The sequence below is a fragment of the Scyliorhinus torazame genome, chromosome 1 (assembly GCF_047496885.1).
Source record: "Scyliorhinus torazame isolate Kashiwa2021f chromosome 1, sScyTor2.1, whole genome shotgun sequence".
Classification (NCBI taxonomy): Eukaryota; Metazoa; Chordata; class Chondrichthyes; order Carcharhiniformes; family Scyliorhinidae; genus Scyliorhinus; species Scyliorhinus torazame.
Window position 1 is genome coordinate 152,640,436 of NC_092707.1, and position 23,332 is coordinate 152,663,767.

The window sequence follows — 23,332 nt, forward strand, 5'->3', positions numbered from 1 at the left end:
CGCTGATGAACAACTTGTGTTGAATGTTGCATTGATTATTACAGCACATATGATGGTCCACTTGACCCACTGTGCTCATTCCAACTCACAGAAAGAGCCATACACTTATCCATATCCTGTTGACACATCTATATTTATTTTTCAAGTATTTGCCCAAGTGAGGAGATAAATGCAAAGTCTGACCCAAATTGCCTCTAGCTGGAGCGATCACTGATCATGATCACGGGGAATGTAACCTGATCTTAGACATCAGTGATCTTGGGCATCATTGATCCTTGGCATCACTGTTCCTTAGACATCACTGATCCTTGACATCATTGATGCTTTATATCATTGATCTTGGACATCAGTGATCCTTGACATCATTGATCTTTGACTTTACAAATCTTTGATATCACTGGCCCTTGACATCACTGATCCTTGACATCATTGATCTTTGACATTACTAATCTTTGATATCACTGGCCCTTGACATCACTGATCCTTTACATCATTGGTCTTGAAGATCACTGATCCTTGACATCATTGATCTTTGACATTACTAATCTTTGATATCACTGGCGTTTGATATCACTGATCGTTGACATCATTGATCTTTGACATTACTGATCTATGACATCACTGATCCTTGACATCACTGATCCTTTGCATCACGGATCCTTGACATCATTGATCTTTGACATTACTGATCTTTGACATGACTGATCTTTGACATCACTTATCCTTGACATCACTGATCCTTGACATCACTGATCTTGGATACCACTGATTCTTGACATCACTGATCCTTGACATCACTGATTTTTGATATCACTGATCCTTGACATTATTGGTCTTGAACATCACTGATCCTTGACATCATTGATCTTTGACATTACTAATCTTTGATATCACTAGCCTTTGACATCACTGATCCTTGACATCACTGATCCTTGACATCACTGATCCTTGACATCACTGATCCTTGACACCATTGATCTTTGACATTACTGATCTTTGAGATTACTGATGTTTGACATCATTTATCCTTGACATCACTGATCCTTGACATCACTGATCCTTGACATCACTGATTCTTGACATCACTGATCTTTGATATCACTGATCCTTGACATCATTGATCCTTGACGTCACTGATCCTTGACATCACTGATCTTGGACATCACTGATCCTTGACATCATTGATCCTTGACATCACTGATCCTTGACATCACTGATCTTGGACATCACTGATCCTTGACATCACTGATCCTTGACATCACTGGTCCTTGACATTACTGATCCTTGACATTACTGATCCTTTACATCACTGATCTTTTACATCACTGATACTTGATATAACTTATCTTTGACATCACTGATCCTTGACATCACTGATCCTTGATATCACTGATCTTGGATACCACTCATCCTTGACATCACTGATCCTTGACATCACTGATCTTTGATATCACTGATCCTTGACATCATTGATCCTTGACATAACTGATCCTTGACATCACTGATCTTGGACATCACTGATCCTTGACATCATTGATCCTTGACATCACTGATCCTTGACATCACTGATCTTGGACATCACTGATCCTTGACATCACTGATCCTTGACAACACTGGTCCTTGACATTACTGATCCTTGACATTACTGATCCTTTACATCACTGATCTTTTACATCACAGATCCTTGATATAACTTATCTTTGATATCACTGATCCTTGACATCACTGATCCTTGATAACACTGATCCTTCACATCACTGATCCTTGACATGAAGGATCCTCGACATCACTGATCCTTGACATCACTGATCCTTGACATGACCGATCTATGACATCACTGACACTTGACATCACTGATCTTTGACATTACTGATCCTTGACATAACTGATCCTCGGCATCACTGATCCTTGACATCACTGATCCTTGACATCACTGACCTTGACATCACTGATCCTAGGACATCACCGATTCATGATATCACTGATCCTTGGCATTACTGATCCTTGACATTACTGATCATGGACATCACTGATCCTTGATATCACTGATCCTTGACATTACTGATCTTTGACTTTACTGATCCTTTACATCATGATCCTTGATATCACTGATCCTTGACATTACCGATTCATGATATCACTGATCCTTGACATTACGGATCCTTGATGTCACTGATCCTTGACATCACTGATCTTTGACATTACTGATCTTTGACATCACTGATCCTTGACATCACTGATCCTTGACATCACTGATCCTTGACATTACTGATCTTTGACATCAGTGATGCTTGACATACTGATCTTGACATTATTAAACTTGGACATCACTGATCCTTGACATCACTGATCCTTGACATCACTGATCCTTGACATCACTGATCCCTGCCACATTGATCCGTTACATCACTGACCATGACATCACTGATCCTAGGACATCACCGATTCATGATACCACTGATCCTTGGCATTACTGATCCTTGACTTTACTGATCATGGACATCACTGATCCTTCACATCACTGGTCCTTGACGTTACTGATCCTTGACATCACTGATCCTTGACATTACTGATCTTTGACATCACTGATCCTTGACATCATTGATCCTTGACATCACTGATCCTTGACATCACTGATCTTGGACATCACTGATCCTTGACATCACTGATCCTTGACATCACTGGTCCTTGACATTACTGATCCTTGAAATTACTGATCCTTTACATCACTGATCTTTTACATCACAGATCCTTGATATAACTTATCTTTGACATCACTGATCCTTCACATCACTGATCCTTGACATGAAGGATCCTCGACATCACTGATCCTTGACATCACTGATCCTTGACATGACCGATCTATGACATCACTGACCCTTGACATCACTGATCTTTGACATTACTGATCCTCGGCATCACTGATCCTTGACATTACTGATCCTTGACATCACTGACCTTGACATCACTGATCCTAGGACATCACCGATTCATGATATCACTGTCCTTGGCATTACTGATCCTTGACATTACTGATCGTGGACATCACTGATCCTTGATATCACTGATCCTTGACATTACTGATCTTTGACTTTACTGATCCTTTACATCATGATCCTTGATATCACTGATCCTTGACATTACCGATACATGATATCACTGATCCTTGACATTACGGATCCTTGATGTCACTGATCCTTGACATCACTGATCCTTGACATCACTGATCCTTGACATTACTGATCTTTGACATCAGTGATGCTTGACATACTGATCTTGACATTATTAAACTTGGACATCACTGATCCTTGACATCACTGATCCTTGACATCACTGATCCTTGACATCACTGATCCTTGCCACATTGATCCGTTACATCACTGACCATGACATCACTGATCCTAGGACATCACCGATTCATGATACCACTGATCCTTGGCATTACTGATCCTTGACTTTACTGATCATGGACATCACTGATCCTTCACATCACAGGTCCTTGACGTTACTGATCCTTGACATCACTGATCCTTGACATTACTGATCTTTGACATCACTGATCCTTGACATCATTGATCCTTGACATCACTGATCCTTGACATCACTGATCTTGGACATCACTGATCCTTGACATCACTGATCCTTGACATCACTGGTCCTTGACATTACTGATCCTTGACAATACTGATCCTTGACATCACTGATCCTTGACATTACTGATCCTTGACATCACTGATCCTTGACATCACTGGTCCTTGACATTACTGATCCTTGACATTACTGATCCTTGACATCACTGATCCTTGACATCACTGATCCTTGACATGAAGGATCCTCGACATCACTGATCCTTGACATCACTGATCCTTGACATGACCGATCTATGACATCACTGACCCTTGACATCACTGATCTTTGACATTACTGATCCTCGGCATCACTGATCCTTGACATTACTGATCCTTGACATCACTGACCTTGACATCACTGATCCTAGGACATCACCGATTCATGATATCACTGTCCTTGGCATTACTGATCCTTGACATTACTGATCATGGACATCACTGATCCTTGATATCACTGATCCTTGACATTACTGATCTTTGACTTTACTGATCCTTTACATCATGATCCTTGATATCACTGATCCTTGACATTACCGATACATGATATCACTGATCCTTGACATTACGGATCCTTGACGTCACTGATCCTTGACATCACTGATCTTTGACATTACTGATCTTTGACATCACTGATCCTTGACATCACTGATCCTTGACATCACTGATCCTTGACATTACTGATCTTTGACATCAGTGATGCTTGACATACTGATCTTGACATTATTAAACTTGGACATCACTGATCCTTGACATCACTGATCCTTGACATCACTGATCCTTGACATACTGATCCTTGACATCACTGATCCTTGCCACATTGATCCGTCACATCACTGACCATGACATCACTGATCCTAGGACATCACCGATTCATGATATCACTGATCCTTGGCATTACTGATCCTTGACTTTACTGATCATGGACATCACTGATCCTTCACATCACTGGTCCTTGACGTTACTGATCCTTGACATCACTGATCCTTGACATTACTGATCTTTGACATCACTGATCCTTGACATCATTGATCCTTGACATCACTGATCCTTGACATCACTGGTCCTTGACATTACTGATCCTTGACATTACTGATCCTTTACATCACTGATCTTTTACATCACAGATCCTTGATATAACTTATCTTTGACATCACTGATCCTTGACATCACTGATCCTTGACATTACTGATCTTTGACATCAGTGATGCTTGACATACTGATCTTGACATTATTAAACTTGGACATCACTGATCCTTGACATCACTGATCCTTGACATCACTGATCCTTGACATCACTGATCCTTGACACATTGATCCGTTACATCACTGATCTTGACATCACTGATCCTAGGACATCACCGATTCATGATATCACTGATCCTTGGCATTACTGATCCTTGACTTTACTGATCATGGACATCACTGATCCTTCACATCACTGGTCCTTGACGTTACTGATCCTTGACATCACTGATCCTTGACATCACTGATCCTTTACATCATTGATCCTTGACAATACTGATCCTTGACATTACTGATCCTTGACATTACTGATCATGGACATCACTGATCCTTGACATCACTGATCCTTGACGTCACTGATCCTTGACATCACTGATCCTTGACATCACTGATCCTTGACATCACTGATCCTTGACATCACTGATCCTTGACATCACTCATCCTTGACATCATTGATCCTCGGCATCACTGATCCTTGACATCACTGATCCTTGACATTACTGATTTTGACATCACTGATCCTTGGCATCACTGATCCTTGACATCACTGATCCTTGACATCACTGATCTTTGACATTACTGATCCTTGATATTACTGATTCTTGACATCACTGATCCTTGTCATCACTGATCTTTGACATTACTGATCCTTGATATTACTGATCCTTCACATCACTAATCTTGACATCACTGATCCTTGACATCACTGATCCTTGACATTACGGATCCTTGACGTCACTGACCCTTGACATCACTGATCTTAGCATTACTGATCTTTGACATCACTGATCCTTGACATCACTGATCCTTGACATTAATGATCTTTGACATCAGTGATGCTTGACATACTGATCTTGACATTATTAAACTTGGACATCACTGATCCTTTACATCACTGAGCTTTTACATCACTGATCCTTGACATAACTGATCTTTGACATCACTGATCCTTGACATCACTGATCCTTGATATCACTGATCCTTTCCATCACTGATCCTTGACATTACCGATCTATGACATCACTGATCCTTGACACATTGATCCATTACATCACTGACCTTGACATCACTGATCCTAGGACATCACCGATTCATGATATCACTGATCCTTGGCATTACTGATCCTTGACATTACTGATCATGGACATTACTGATCCTTGATATCACTGATCCTTGCCATTACTGAACTTTGACTTTACTGATCATGGACATCACTGATCCTTCACATCACTGGTCCTTGATGTTACTGATCCTTGACATTACTGATGCTTTACATCACTGATCTTTTACATCACTGATCCTTGATTATAACTGATCCTTCACATCACTGGTCCTTGACGTTACTGATCCTTGACAATACTGACCTTTGAAATCATTGATCTTTGACATCACTGATCTTTGACATTACGGATCCTTGACGTCACTGATCCTTGACATCACTAATCCTTTACATCAGTGATCCTTTACATCACTGATCCTTGACATTGCTGATCCTTGACATCACTGATTCTTCACATCACTGATCCTTGACATTACTGATCCTTCACGTCACTGATCCTTGAAATCACTCATCCTTGACATCGCTGACCCATGGTATCACTGATCTTTTACATCACTGATCCTGGACATCACTGATCCTTGACATCATTGATCCTTGACATCACTGATCCTTGACATCACTGATCCTAGGACATCACCGATCCATGATATCACTGATCCCTGATATTACTGATCCTTGACTTTACTGATCATCGGCACCACAGTTCCGTGACATCACTGATCCTTGACATCACTGATCCTTGACATCACTGATCCTTGACATCACTGATCCTTGACATTACTGATCCTTGACATTACTGGTCCTTGACATTACTGGTCCGTGGGCCGCACGGAGGCTCAGTTGGAAGAACTGCTGCCTCATTGCGCTGAGGTCCCTGGTTCGATCCTGGCTCTGGGTCACTGTCCATGTGGACTTGTATTTTATGACCTCAGGATCTCCAAATCCACTTTGCCATCAATGAAGTAATTTTTATAGTGTATTCACTGTTATAATGTATGGTATTCTCCGACCCCACGCCAGGTCGGAGAATCGCCGGGGGCTGGCGTGAATCCCGTCCCCACCGTGTCCCGAAGTCTCCGCGACCAGAGATTCGGCGGGGGTGGGAATAGCACCACGCCGGTCAGTGGGGGTGGGAATCGCGCCGTCCAGTCGGCGGGCCCACCCCCGCCGATTCTCCGGCCCACGATGGGCCGAAGTCCCGCTGCTGGAATGCCTGTCCCGCCAGCGTGGATGAAATCACCTTTTGAACGGCGGGACAAGGCGGCGTGGGCAGGCTCCGGGATCCCGGGGGGGCGTGGGGTGATCTGGTCCCGGGGGGTGCCCCCACGGTGGCCTGGCCCGAGATCGGGGCCCATCGATCCGCGGGTGGGCCTGTGCCATGGGGGCACTCTTTTTCTTCCGCCTTCACCATGGTCTTCACTATGGCAGAGGCGGAAGCAGCCGCTGACGCTCCCGCGCATGCGCCGACCCGCGTCACCTGGCATAGACCTTTCGGCCCCGGCTGTCGTGGCGCCAAAGGCCTTTCCTGCCAGCCGGTTGAGCGGAAACCACTCCGGCGCGGGCCTAGCCCCTCAAGGTGAGGGCTTGGCCCCTAAAGGTGCGGAGACTTCTGCACCTTTGGGGCGGCCTGACGCCGGAGTGGTTCCCGCCACTCCATTACGCCGGAACCCCCCGCCCCGCCGGGTAGGGGAGAATCCCGCCCCTGATTTTGGGCAGATAACCTGCTTTAATAATGTTAGTTGAAGGATTAATATGAGCCAAGACATGAGGGGGAACTCCCTCCTTCCTGTTAAAATGGTGCAGGTGCCTCATTTAAACACCTTAAGCAGTTCCTCAGTACTGCACAGGAGCAGCAGCCTAGATCTTGTGCTCATGTCTCTGCAGGAAGCCTTGAACCCACAACCTTCGGACTTGAGCGGCAAGAGTAATTCCAACCGAGTTACCTATGACAGACTCACTCGACTTTGCCATTTCTTCACCTGCTATCGCCGACTCTCTAAACCCTCATTTCCCAATCCTTCCCACACTTTCAATGTCCTCCAAATAACCCTTCATTTTTATACATACATTTTCTGTTCCATGGAGTTTAATCTCACTGAGTGTCCACTCTCCCCCACCACTGCTAAAATGGTTTGAGGTCCACTTTGAGGATAGTTGCAGAGCTGTAAGTAGTTTAACAGAAAAATAAACTGGGAATCAGACCCAGGAGCGAGTCACAGATGCTGGCCCAGGTCTGCTGTGGAGTTGAGACCATCTGCTCCTAAGCTGGAAACATTAGTATGTACCAGAGCTGCCCTGTCTCTCAGTACCAGCTGTCATGAGCAGCTTTGCTTATGATTATCAGACGCTTAGTTCCAAGCATTTAAAATTCTCATTTTCACTTTCTGTGGCTTTCCAAATTTGGTAACCTGTTTTTCAAGTTATTTTTATAGTGGGTAAGCAAGTGGAGGTTAGAATCCAGCTGATTCTAATTCTAATTCTTTGTCCCAAAGCCAAAGATTTTTCCCCAGTGTTTTCATTTCCGCTTCTGAAGATTTGCTGATTCTTTTTATAGGAAAAGAAAGAGATGATTCATCCTCCAAGCCAGTTCCACCATTCAGTCAGATCATGGCTAATCTGTATCTCAACTCCAGTTACCTTTGTTCCATATCCATCAATGCACTTTACCTCACAAAAATCGATCTCAGTTGTGAAACTTTTAGTTTACGCCCGACATCTACAGTCTTTAGGAGGAGGTTTCTGGATTTCCACTACCCTGTGTGTGGATGCTTCCTGAATTCCCTCCTGGCCTAGCTCTAATTTTACAGTTATGTACCTTTGTTCGAGACTAGTTTATTTGGGTGGGATGGGAATCCACCCCCCTCCCTTCTGCCCATGGCATGTTTTCCAGCAGTGGAGGCGTCTCACCATTGTCCCGTCATTGTCATTGACCTTTTGCGTGACTTGCACCCTCCACCACCAGGGAAGACGCGGCGGGGGGGGGGGGGGGGGGGGGGGGGGGGGCACCATTGGCAGGACTGGAAGAGCCCACTAGCGGCTTTTTAAATATATATATTTTTAAAAATCAGGATTATTACAGCAGGAAAGGCCAGAAAATTCCGCCCGCTGTATCAGCCTCATCTATCCATTTGATCTTATATGTTGATCTTAAACACCTCATATGGGTCACTCCCTAATCTTCTAAATTCAGGGTAATACATGCCATGTTTATGTAACCTGCCCTCATAATTTAATTCTTTAAGCCTTGGTCAAATGTGTTTGTGCAAAGCTTTATTTGATAAGAAACAACAGCAACTTATGTTTATACAGTAGCCTTGGCATGGTAATTTGCCCCAACAACAATAATAATAATCTTAATGTAGACTTACATTAACACTGCAATGAAGTTACTGTGAAAATCAACTCTGCATATCATTTTGAAAATCCCCTTGTCGCCACATTCCGACGCCTGCTCAGGTACACAAAGGGAGAATTCAGAATATCCAATTCACCTAACAGCACGTCTTTCGGCACTTCACAGTAGTGTTTCTCATTGCAGTGTAATGTAAGCCTACTTGTGACAATAATAAAGGTTATTATTATTGTCGAACAAAATTTGACACAAAGTCACATGAGGCGATATTAGGACAAGGGACCAAAAGGTCATTCAAAGAGGTGGATTTTGACAAACATTTTCAAGGAAGAGAGAGAGGTCAAATAACAAGTTGACAGATCAGAATGGAATACATTTATCTGATAAGACAGTGAAGTGAGTTCAGGCTGCAGTGATTTTAGGAGCAACTTAAATGATCAAATAAATTTTCCCAATCATTCAACACCAAATGATGCTCATCCTCAAGTGTACAATGTTTTTCAAAATGATATGCAGAGTTGAGCTTTTTTAAGAACAGTTTCCGGTTTTGAAACTAAAATTAGCGGTAAAGATTAAATAGGCCCACGTGAAAGGACGTCTTGCTCGAAGGGAGATTAGATGTGACCGGTTTGATCCCCATCTTACATGGAATGGTAAAAAAGCAGAACCAACCGGCAGTCCTATTTCACTAGCATTAAACTGGCATAGGCTCAGTGGAAAAAGGGTGATTGAAAGGATAGAGAAAAGAGCAATCAGAATAATTGAAGGGAATGATTTATGATGACCAAAGTATATATATTGGGCAGGTTCTCACTGAAAGAGAGAGGGCTGAGAGTCGATATGATTTCTGTTTCAAGCATTCTAAAGGGGCTTGATATTGTGACTGTGGCAAGCTGCTTTACCTTATCAAGAATAGTAGAAGCACAGGACTTGGCCTGCACCTGAAGGAGCATAAATTCAATCTTAATTGGAAGCAATATTTCAGTGAACAAATGGTCAATTTGTGGAACAGACGCCCTAGGAAGATGGTGGAAACAGTTGGTATTGGTTCATTCAAATATAAATTAGACAGATTTCTGCCAGAAAATAGCATTTTGTGATATGGTATGTAAATCATTTGAGGCATAACGTGGTAATTCTAACAAGTTTGGTTGGAACTTGACTTTGATCTATGGTTCCCATTGGTGTTCTCCTCACTCATGCCTGGGTCTTCTGTAGATTAATTGATAGGAGATCGGTTGCCACGATTAATCAACAATTCAATTTTTGTTGTATTCATTAGATGATTATTTGAATTGAAACAATTTGCAACGGCTCACGGAAAAGGCAGGAGAATGGCACAAAGTCATGATGCTCATTTGGAGAGCCAGCGCCGAGACAATGGGCCAAGTGGCCTCCTTCTACACTATAGCAATTCTGTGATTTTATATTTATGTATTTCACAGTGGCTTTACTACCAATGAAATATTTGTTACTGTTATTATATAGGGCCAATTTGTGCACAGCAACATACCCTACTTTTTTGGGAAATATTGCTATGGGTTCTTTTATTTCCATCTTAAAGAGCAGGTGGGAGGTTGACTTCACAACCCGCCTCGAAGACAACTTTCCTGACAGTGCACCTTTAGCGCTTCTCTGGAAATGTCAGCCCAGATTGGCTGTCTGGAGTGGAAATTGAACACACAATCTTCTGGGTTAAGGAAGAGAGTGCTACCCACTGAGCCACAACTGAATTCCTAAACACAAAGAACTTTAATGATTGTTATCATAAAAAATTCAATTTTTTTCTTCATTTCTACCAGCATCCCGACTCTGTGTGAAGCAGTGGGTGTTGGAAGGCTATTAAGAGGACTTGAGTTTCACACTTTTTTCCACTGAGAAGGTTGGAACAGGTTGATGATCAGGAGCAGGAACTCTGACTATTTTTTAACCTCCCCAATCCATCATTCTGCCCCAACTATGATCAGCTCACTCAGCACAGGCTTGATTCAAACCTTCTTGGCTGGATAGCTCTGTGTCATTCTGGGCAGTCCCTTCATCTGTGAGTTTGTCAAGAACCCAAGACAAAAAAGGCAATTGCCTTACTGATAAACTTCAAGGATTAAGCAAGGATAACCCAATCACCAGCTCTCAGTCAATTTTGCTCTCGATCTACCCTCCAGGGGATGCTAACGAGCAGTTTAGAAAGTGACCATCTCACAAAGTCCATTACCCCATGGTTCTGAAAACATTATGCATGTTTAATGCATACCTGGGAGTCTATCTGTCGATGGGCAATAATGCACCATGCCTACACAGAGACCTCCAGGGTGGTTTCCAGGATCACTACTTCTTGCAATTAAATTTAAAATATCTTAGACATTCAAAGCACTGACACTCTCAGGATTTAATTACTGACACAGTCACAGGGAATCCCTATAAATATGGACAAAGTCAAAATGTCCCTTGTAAACACTGAAACACTGCCAGTTTGTCTTACATTTATCAAAAGGCTCTTGTCAAATTCCAGATGGCCACTGCCAGACCTTTGAGGTTTGCAAACACCGGTAATGTTAATCAGGATTTGTCTTACCTTCTCCAAGTTCCTTTTAAATGTTATTCAGCCGACTCAAGGGTTGGTCTCTTCCCTTTAAATTAATTCTTGTTTTGTTTTGTCGTTATCTTTCCCTTCATTGTTGCGATATTTCTCTTCTAATTACATTACTATTGGTCTCTACCCAGTTATCTTTTAATGAATGTACAGCAGGCTATCAGCTCTGACTCAACTCAGTAGGATTATATGTCCCTGAAACATCCAGCTGCATTATTTCTCGTAGCACTTCTTATTTCAAAGGAAGTGCTCCTCATTCATTTCACTTTATTCCTAACCCATCATTATATTTTTTTCTCATTGCTGGTTTCCTCTCTGATGGCTTAGATCCATGCCAGCCAGAGTTCCATTAGAATCAGTTGCTTTCTAGGAACTGGTCCAAATGCCCATTCTCTTCATGTGAAGCTTGCTGGAGGCACGATTAAATAAATATGCAGCACAGCAACAGGCAACTTAGCCTAACCAGGTCAAGTCAGTGGGTGAGGTCTTCTGGCTGTTGCGCCAAGCAGCTATCTAAATACAAGTCTTTCTTTTTGTATTTTATACATCAGAAGATTTACATTTTTAAAATACATTTTCTTTGCACTTTCTTGGCTCCCATCACTCAACCTGTGTACAAAGCCCAGTCTAATTTGCACATAAGTGTGTCTGGCATATACAATGGGCTGCAGGTGACCCCAGGGAGTGGATATGCTGGCCCGGCGGGTAAGGGCAGTGCAGGAGGAAGTAAAGGCGGAGTGAAAACAGATTCTCTAGAGGTGGAAACAGATTCAATGGTTAACCTCCAAAAGCAAATTGTATATATTCTTGAAATGTAAGGAAGTTGCAGGGTTGTGGGAAAAGAGCAGGGGAAAGTGGAACTAATTGGGTAACTCTTTCAAAGCACCAACATAAATGGATGAATGCCCTTCAAGTGAGCTGTAAGATTGTATGAAATGCTCATGGTAAAGGTTTCAAGCCTGTTAACTATTTTCACTCAGAGGAAGCTTGAAGGGATCATCCTTCACTTGCAATGTTCCCTTTTATTTCATTCATTCAAGGGATGTGGACTTTGCTGGCTAGGCTAGCATTTATTGCCCATCCCTAATTGACCTTGAGAAGGAGACGGTGAGCTGCCTTCTTGAACCACTGCAGTCTATGTGACGTAGGGACACCTACAGTACTGTTAGGGAGAGAGTTCCAGGATTTAGACTCAGTCACAGTGAAGGAACGACGATATATTTCCAAGTCAGGATTCTGGGTGACCTGGAGAGGAACTTCCAGGTGGGGGTGTTCCCAGGTATCTGCTACCCTTGTCCTTCTGCATAGTAGCAGTCTTGGGTTTGGAAGGTGTTGTCTAAGGAGCCATGATGAGTACCTGCAGTGCATCTTGTAAATGGCACACACTGCTGCCAATGTGCATCAGTGCTGGAGGGAGGGAACGTTTTGTGAATGGGATGGCAATGAAGCGGGCTGCTTTGTCCTGGATGGTGTCAAGCTTCTTGAGTGTTGTTGGAGCTGCACTCATTCAAGCAAGGGGAGAGTGTTCCATCAAACTCCTGAGTTGTGCCTTATAGATTGTAGACAGTATTTGGGGAGTCAGGAAATGAGTTACTCACCGCAGGATTCCTAACCTCTGACCTACTCTAATAGCCACAATATTTATGTAGCTAGTCCAGCTGTGTTTCTGGTCAATGGTAATTCCCAGGATGCTGATGGTGGTGCTAATGCCACTGAATGTCAAGGAGCAATGGTTAGATTGCCTGGCACTTGTGTTGCATGAATGTTACTTGCCACTTGTCAGCCCATGTCTGGATATTGTCCACGTCTTGTTGCGTTTGGACACAGACTACTTCAGTATCTGAGGAGTCACCAATGGTGCTGAATATCATGCAATCATCAGCAAACATCCCCTCTTCAGGGGCGGGATTCTCCGACCCCCCGCCGGATCGGAGAATCACCGGAGGCTGGCGTGAATCCCGCCCCCGCCGGTTGCCGAATTCTCCGGCACCGGATATTCGGCGGGGGTGGGAATCGCGCCGCGCCGATTGGCGGGCCCCCCCCCCCCCCGGCGATTCTCCGGCCCGTGATGGGCCAAAGTCCCGCTGCTGGAATGTGGCGCGGGCGGGCTCCGGGGTCCTATGGTGTGCGGGGCGGTCTGGCCCCAGGGGGTGCCCCCACGGTGGCCTGGCCCGCGATCAGGGCCCACTGATCGGCGGGTGGGCCTGTGCCGTGGGGGCACTCTTTTCCTTCCGCCTGCACCATGGTCTCCACTATGGCGGAGGCGGAAGAGACCCCCTCCCCTGCGCATGCGCGGGGATGCCGTGAGCGGCTGCTGACGCTCCCGCGCATGCGCCGCACGGCAAAGTCATTTCCGCGCCAGCTGGCGGGGCACCTAAGGCCTTTCCCGCCAGCTGGCGGGGCGGAAATCAGTCCGGCGCGGGCCTAGCCCCTCAAGGTTAGGGCTCAGCCCCTCAAGATGCGGAGGATTCCGCACCTTTGGGGTGGCTAGATGCCGGACTGATTCGCGCCGTTTTTGGCACCGGTCGGCAGACATCGCGCCGATTGCGGAGAATCCCGCCCCAGAAGGTCACCGATGAAGCAGCTTAAGATGGTTGGGCCTAGGGCACTACCCTGAGTAACTGATGCAGTGATGTCCTGGAGCTGAGATGACTGACCTCCAAATCCTTTGTGTCAGGTATGACTCCAACCTATGGAGAGTTTTACCCCTGATTCCCATTGACTCCAGTTTTTCTAGGACTCCTCAATGCCACACTTGGTCAAATGTGTCCATGATGTCAAAGGCAGTCACTTTCACCTTACGTCTAGAGTTCAACAAAAGAGTTGAACTCCAGAGGTAATGAGATCAGGAACTGAGTGACCCAGGTTGAACCCAAACTGAGCGTCAGTGAGCAGGTTATTGTGAAGCACTGTTGATGAGCCCTGCCATCACTTTACTGATGATCGAGAGTAGACTGATGGGGCAGTAATTGACTAGGTTGGATTTGTATTTCTTGTAAACAGGACATACCCGGGCAATTTTCCACTTTTTTGGGTAGATGCCAGTGTTGTAGCTGTACTAGGACAGCTTGGTTAGGGGCGCGGCACATTCTGGAGCACAAGTCTTCAGTACTATTGCTAATATTGCCAGAGCCCATAGCCTTGGCAATGCCTAGTGCCTTGGGGCAGCACGGTAGCATAGTGGTTAGCACAGTTGCTTCACAGTTCCAGAGTCCCGCTTCGGTCACTGTCCGTGTGCACATTCTCCCCGTGTGAACGTAGGTTTCCCCCGGGTGCTCCGGTTTCCTCCCACAGTCCAAAGATGTGCAGGTTAGGTGGATTGGCCATGATAAATTGCCCTTAGTGTGTCCAAAAAGGTTGGGTGGGGTTACTGGGTTATGGGGATAGGGTGGAGACGTGGACTTAAGTAGAGTGCTCTTACCAAGGGCCGGTGCAGACTCGATGGGCCGAATGGCCACCTTCTGCACTGTAAATTCTATGATTCAAGCGTTTCTTGATATCACACGGGACTGCCAGAGAAGGCTGAAATGAATAGTCCAATGACTTCCCTCATTCAAGTGCTGACTGCATATTTTCTGTTTACTTTCCAACTACTGAAGGAGTTTGGCATCAGGCTGCTAAAGGGTGTTAATGTTGTACTGTGGTGTCCATAAGCAAAATAAAGGAATGGGGTGCCTCTAAACCTGGACACCTTCTTGAGATTTAAATGCTGGCTGGACTTAACCCCAAGAGAGAAGGCAAGACAGTGATGATCAGGCTGGAGATGTTTGGGGTGGTAGTGGGTCACCGCTGCTCATTCACTCAGAGATAATGGGCTGGATTCTCCGTTTTGGAGACTAAGACCCCACGCCGGCGTGAAAACGGTGGTATTTTACGCCAGGAAAACTGGCGTAAAATGGTCACAGATTCCCCGTTTTGCTGGGAGCTAGCAGGGAGGCAGCATAGAGCTCGCAGCTCTAGTTGCCGATATGGCCCTCAGCACTTCCTGTTCCGAGGCGACGCATGCGCATGGCGGCGGCCTGCAGTGGCTGCGCTGTGCTCCATGGTGGACTCAGCCCACGGGCCTGGACCGCCAAAGTAGTGCCTCCCATCGATCGCTCACACACCCCGGACCGCCCCCCACAGTGCCCCCAGCCCCAAATGAAGCCCCCCTGCCCGCGGATCGGCCCTCCCCCAACTGTGGCAGCCCCGGACCTAGTCCGCAGCCTCCACGCCGAGTTCACGAATGGTGTGAGCACACATAACCCACGCCGTTGGGAACTCGGTCGGTCGGGGACGAGACGGAGCATCGCAGGGCGGGCCTCACGCAATGGCCTGAGGCCGTGCATAATTTTCAGTGGGTGGAGAATTCAAAAACCGACGGCACTCCTGGGGCGTCATTCTCCGACCCCCCCGTCGGGTCGGAGAATGGCCGTTGGCCGCCGTGAATCCCGCCCCCGCCCCGCCGAAGTCTCCGGTACCGGAGATTGGGCGGGGGCGGGAATTGCGCCGCGCCGGTTGGCGGGCCCCCCCACTCAATTCTCCGGCCCGGATGGGCCGAAGTCCCGCCCAGAAATTGCCTGTCCCACCGGCGTAAATTAAACCTGGTATTTACCGGCGGGACCAGGCAGCGTGGGCGGGCTCCGGGGTCCTGGGGGGGGGCGCGGGGCGATCTGACCCCGGGGGGTGCCCTCACGGTGGCCTGGCCCGCGATCGGGGCCCACCGATCTGCGGGCAGGCCTGTGCCGTGGGGCACTCTTTCCCTTCCGCCTCCGCCACGGCCTCCACCATGGCGGAGGCGGAAGTGACTCTCCCCACTGCGCATGCGCGGGAAACTTTCAGCGGCCGCTGACGCTCCCGCGCATGCGCCGGGAAACTGTCAGCGGCCGCTGACGCTCCCGCGCATGCGCCGCATTTCCGTGCCAGCTGGCGGGGCAACAAACACCATTTCCGCCAGCTGGCGGGGCGGAAATCCCTCCGGCGCCGGCCTAGCCCCGACATTGAGAGCATTCCACACCTTTGGGGCGGCGCGATGCCCGTCTGATTGGCGCCGATTTGGGCGCCAGTCGGCGGACATCGCGCTGTTGGGGGAGAATTTCGCCCCTGATTTTGACGCCAAAACAGATTCTCCGCCCCATCGCTGAACGCGATTTCAGCGTCGGGGAGCGGAGAATCCAGCCCAATGCATTGGCTTCCCAGGACTGTTAAGTGTTAAGACATGACAGCAATTAGAAAACAGCAAGACTAAGCCCGAGTGTGATCTGCGCCTATTAGTGTAGCCTTTCCATGCTCAGAGAGTAGTTGTGCCCTCTAACATTCCTGAGAGTCTTCATCACCCAATTAATTGTCCTCCATCATTTGACCCTTACCAATGCCGGCTGCGCACTGTCTCACCCGAATGTCCTGGGGGATCCAACAGCCCTCAAGGTTCACATAGGCTTTCATTTTCTCCAACACATGATGAACCCTAATGTTGCTGATATTAAGGGAGGGAGCAACCAGACGCGAGCTCATAGCCAACTCTAATGGAGTGAGAATAATGATCTTGCCGGTAACGCGATGAAGTGTGATGGACAGCAAAGAATTGAGGTAACGCTGGCTGTCGGAGACGGTGTAGGATATTCAGCTTCACGGACCAGGATGACAAGGGATGCTGGGAGGGATTGAGAGTCATGGGTTGGACCACCCAACTGGCCGCCTCTCTCTTTCTCCCATTCCTTCCAGATTACCGATTTGTCTTGGTATGCAGCCAGTGGAGCTGGCGACAATTCTATTAACAGCACGGGAGATGGACAGACAACGCTGACTCTGAGCAGCCCAACCCAGGGGCCTGCACCAGGGGACCAGAGGGCCAAAGATGTCGGAGAAGGAGGCCTCGGGTTTACAGGATCCACATGTCATTCCTGGAGCTGTCGGACACCATCTTCCGCCAAAGATTCTGGCTGAACAAGGAGACAGTGCGGCACCTCTGCCATGTCCTTGCAGATGTGGCACTACATGGAAATGGGGGCAGCCATTCTCTGTGGCCATGAAGGACTCGGCAGCCCTGAACCTCCTTGTCAACAGGCCATTCCAGGGCTCTTCCGGAGATTTGAGATCTCTCAATCATCAGTCCACAGGTGCATCTGAGAGGTCACGGATGGTCTGCATGCCTCTGACCATGACCAGGCACACCATCAATTATAAGGAATTACACGCCCTGAATGTCCAACCAATCTGCGACCACCGGAAGAACATCGTGCTTCCCTGAGAACATGCATGACAGATTCATACAGGGGCATTTGCACATCCCCGGGTCTTCGAGGAACACCTCAGGCTGCTGGGACGGCTTATTGGGGACAAGGACCCCCCTTTGAGGTCATGGCTAATTACGCCAGTGCAGAGGCCCGAGATCAAGGTGGAGACCCATTATAATGTGGCTCACAGTGCCACCTGAACAGTAATCTAACGGCGCATAGAGCTGCTAAAGGTGCATTTCTGCTGCACAACTGGTTCAGTGGTGCTCTTCAATATAACCCCAAGAGGGTGTCCCACATTATCGTCGTTTGATGTGCCATTCACAACCTGGCAACAATAGTTGAGCAAGATGCTGGAGGAGGAGGAGGAACATGTCACTTACTCTGATGATGAGGGGGAGCAAGACCAAGACAAGCCCTTGGATGAACCTGAGGAAGAAGGACAGCCGGCGGCCAGGGTGCACCAGGCCAGGAGGACCAGGGATGCCCCCATTGTCTACAGGTTCATGCAATGGAACATAGAAACATTGAAAATAGGAGCATGAGTAGACCATTCTGCCCTTCAATATGATCATGGCTGATCATCAAACTCAGTAAGCTGTTCCCCTTTCCTCCCATATCCACAGAATCCATAGAGCCCTATCCTGCAGAAGGAGGCCATAAGGCTAATTGAATCTGCACCAACCATGCAAAAGAGCATGCGAACAGCTCCCCTGACCTATCCCTGTAGCTCTGTAACTCCACCTAACCTGCACATCTTTGGACTTTGGTCCCTTTAGCCCCAAGTGCTATATCTAACTCCTTCTTGAAAACATACAATGTGTTGGCCTCAACTACTTCCTGTGGTAGCGAATTCCACAGGCTCACCACTCTCTGGGTGAAGACATTTCTCCTCATCTCAGGCCTGAAAGGTTTATGCCATGAACTTAGACAATGAACCCTGGTTCTGGACACTCACACCAACAGGAACATCCTTCCTACATTTATCCTATCTAGTCCTGTTGGAATTTTATGGCTTTCTATGAGATTCCCCCTCATTCTTCTGAACACCAGCGAATATAACCCTGACTCAATCTCTACTCATATGTCAGTCCCATCATCCCAGGAATCAGTCTGGCAAACCTCCTCTGCACTTCCTATATAGCAAGAACATCCTTTCTCAGATAAAGAGGTGGAAACGGCACACGATATTCCAAGTGTGGCCTCACCAAGGCCCTGTATAATTGCAGTAAGACATCCTGCTCCTGCAATGGACGTCTGTGCCAGGACCCTGGTTTCGAGGCCACAGCCATGGTCCTCAGAGACTGAGCCACGCATTGGACATCACCACTCATGGCTCAGACGTCCTGCCTCAGGCTTTACACTGCAGACACCACCCTTGCAGTGTTGGCCTGGTTGCCACGCAACACTAGAAACATGTCCTGCACCTGTAGGCTTTGGGACTCCTCCAATCAGGCTTGCAGTTGGAGGAATGTCGTTGACAACCACTCTGGGTGTTCCTGGCTCTGCATTTGCATCTCTAGCAGCTGAGGGAGGAGCTCATCCAGAGGTACGGCACCCGGCTGAGTCACAGCTGAGTCCTGGAATCCAGTAGTCCTCCGACTTTTGATCCCTGGGATATTCCTGTCTCCACCTGATGTGCATCAGAAGCAATGTGCTGCTCACCAAATAGTGACCCAGATGCCTGTCTGCTAAGACCTCCCACAAATGTGCTTGTCTCCAAGATGGTGGGTGGTGCCAGTGATAGGTATGATGCCTCTTGTCTTCCTCCGAGGTGCTGTTGAGATCCTCACGTCTCTGGTCCAGGCTGACCTCGCCTTCAGTGACGGCTCGCTCCTGGCTCTCCCTTGCAAGCTGCAGAGCCCTTTCTTCATCGGAGGGCAGGATTCTGAGCTTAGGCATACCCTCACTGCACCTTCTTCCCCCCCTTTTGTTATCGGCTATCATTACCCGCGGGGGCATGAACAGGACAACGTGAGCCGGAGACCATCATGTCCATAGCAACTGACATCTGTGGGCACCGCGCCTAGACTCTAAAGGGGTTGTGATCAAGAGTTCTGGGGGTCTAGAGGAAGATGCTGGGATGTCGGGTATTGGGTAGCTGCAAGATGGCATCGGGTGGATTGAAAGTGCATGCTGCCGGTGACTTTTAGCCAGAAATGTAAAAACAGACTGTAAGAGTTTTTCAAATATTTAAAAAAGTAAAGAGTTAATAAAGTGAGTACTGGGACGGCTCGGTGGCACAGTGGTTAGCACTGCTGCCGCACGGCGGCGAGGTCCCAGGTTCGATCCCGGCTCCAGGTCACTGTCTGTGTGGAGTTTGCACATTCTCCCCGTGTCTGCGTGGGTTTCGCCCCCACAACCCAAAGATGTGCAGGGTAGGTGGATTGGCCACACTAAATTGCCCCTTAATCGGAACAAAAAAGTTAATTGGGTACTCTAAATTTAAGGAAATAAATAAATAAATAATTGAAAAAATAAATAAAGTGAGCACTGGTCCTATAGAACGCGTGTCTGGAGAACTGATAATGGAAAACAAGGAAACATACAAAATAGAAGCAGGAGGAGGTCATTCAGCCCTTAGAGCCTGCTCCACCATTCATTGTGATCATGGCTGATCATCAAAGAGCTGGTCATTGACTTCAGGAAGCAAAGTACTGTACACACCCCTGTCAGCATCAACAGGGCCGAGGTGGAGATGGTTCGCAGTTTCAAATTCCTATGTGTGCACAACACCAAAAATCTGTCCTGGTCCACCCACGCTGACACGACCACCAAGAAAGCACAACAGCGCCTATACTTCCTCTCGAAACTAAGGAAATTCGGCATGTCCACACTGACTCTTACCACCTTTTACAGATGCACCATCGAAAGCATCCTATCTGGCTGCATCACAGCCTGGTATGGCAACTGCTCGGCCCAGGACCGCAAGAAACTTCAGAGATTTGTGAACACAGCCCAGCCCATCACACAAACCCGCCTCCCATCCATTGACTCCATCTACACCTCCCGCTGCCTGGGGAAAGCAGGCAGCATAATCAAAGACCCCTCCCACCCGGCTTACTCACTCTTCCAACTTCTTCCATTGGGCAGGAGATACAAAAGTCTGAGAACACGCACAAACAGACCCAAAAACATCTTCTTCCCCACCGTTACCAGTCTCCTAAATAATCCTCTTTTGGACTGACCTGATTAATATTGCACTCCTGTATGCTTCACCCGATGTCTGTGTATTTACATTGTGTACCTTGTGTTGCCCTCTCACGTATTTTCTTTTCATGTACTAAATCATCTGTTTGAGCTGCTTGCAGAAAAATACTTTTCACTGTACATCGGTACACGTGACAATAAACAAATCCAAATCCACCCAAATCCAAGTTCAGTACCCTGATCCTGCCTTCCCCCCATATCCCTTTAGACCTAAGGGCTAAATCTAATTCCTTCTTGGAATTACACAACATTTTGTCCTCAACTGCTTTCTGAAGTAGCGAATTCCACAGATTCAACAGTCTCTGGGTGAAGAAATTTCTCCTCACCTCAGTCCTAAAAGCTGTGCCCCTTATCCTCAAAATATTACACCTAATTCTGGACTCCCCCACTGTCGGGAACATTGGGCGTCATTCTCCGACCCCCCGCCGGGTCGGAGAATGGCCGTTGGCCACCGTGAATCCCGCCCCCGCCCCCGCCGAAGTCTCCGCTTCCGGAGATTGGGCGGGGCCGGGAATCCGGCTGCGCCGGTTGGCGGGACCCCCCGCTGGATTCTCCGGCCCGGATGGGCCGAAGTCCCGCCCAGGAATTGCCTGTCCCGCCGATGTAAATCAAACCTGGTATTTACCGGCGGGACCAGGCGGCGTGGGCGGGCTCCGGGGTCCTGGGGGGGGGCGCGGGGCGATCTGACCCCGGGGGGGTGCCCCCACGGTGGCCTGGCCTGCGATCGGGGCCCACCGATCCACGGGCGGGCCTGTGCCGTGGGGGCACTCTTTCCCTTTCGCCTCCGCTACGGCCTCCACCATGGCGGAGGCGGAAGAGACTCTCCCCACTGCGCATGCGCGGGAAACTGACAGCGGCCGCTGACGCTCCCGCGCATGCGCTGGGAAACTGACAGCGGCCGCTGACGCTCCCGCGCATGCGCCGCATTTCCGCGCCAGCTGGCGGGGCAACAAACGCCATTTCCGCCAGCTGGCGGGGCGGAAATCTCTCCGGCGTCGGCCTAGCCCCTCAATGTTGGGGCTAGGCCGCCAAAGATGCGGAGCCTTCCGCACCTTTGGGCCGGCGCGATGCCCGTCTGATTGGCACCGGCTTTGGCACCAGTCGGCGGGCATCCTGCCGTTGGGGGAGAATTTCGCCCATTCTTTCTGGATCTACCCTGTCTAATCCTGTTAGAATTTTGTAAGTTTCTATGAGATCCCCTCTCACTCTTCTGAACTCCAATGAATACAATCCTTTTTTAAAAAACTTCTTCATTTCAAACAAATTTGTAACATTTACATAGAGAAAAGGGCCCAATGCAAAGGGCCTCAACACAGTGAAAACGAACAGTGGGAGAAATAAAACATGTCAAGCCAGCTCTGTTTGCCCATGCCGCACGTGTTCAACTAAACTAACGTGGCTCCCCCCCTCCCCCGGTGCTGTCGGTTACCTGTGCTGCTCCCTGAGAACCTGCAAGCGACTTTCCCCCACCGGGGGATCCCTGGTCCCCACCCCCCTCCTGGCCCACCTGAGTCCCCTCTACTCTCCTTCCTGGCTGCGGCACCACCCGACCTCCCCCACCCCCCGAGCCCAGCTGGTAAACCTTTGCTGCACTCCCTCCATAGCAAGAACATCTTACCTCAGATAAGGACACCAAACCTGCATACAATACTCCAGGCGTCGCCTCGCCAATGCCCAATTCAATTGCAGTAAAACATCTCTATTCCTGTACACAAATCCTCTCGCTCTGAAGGCCAACATACCATTTGCCTTCTTTACTGCCTGCTGTACCTGCACATTTACTTTCAGCAACTGATGCACGAGGACACTAAGGCCTTGCTGAGTATCCATCTCACTCAATTTGCACCCATTCAAATAATAATCTGCCTTCTTAATTTTGCTACCGAAGCGGATAACCTCACATTTATCCACATTATACTGCATCTGCCATGCATGTGCCCATTCACTCAACCAGTGCAAATCCCGCTGAAGCATTTCTGCATCCTCCTCACAGCTCACCCTCCCACCCAACTTTGTATCATCTGTAAATATGGA

General features: G+C 47.8%; 1 pseudogene; it reads right to left on the reverse strand.

Moving 5' to 3' along the window:
• The window catches only part of LOC140418075 (uncharacterized), a 185,204-nt pseudogene extending 165,214 nt beyond the window's left edge, over positions 1 to 19,990 (reverse strand).
• Positions 19,991 to 23,332: the final 3,342 nt, after the last annotated feature.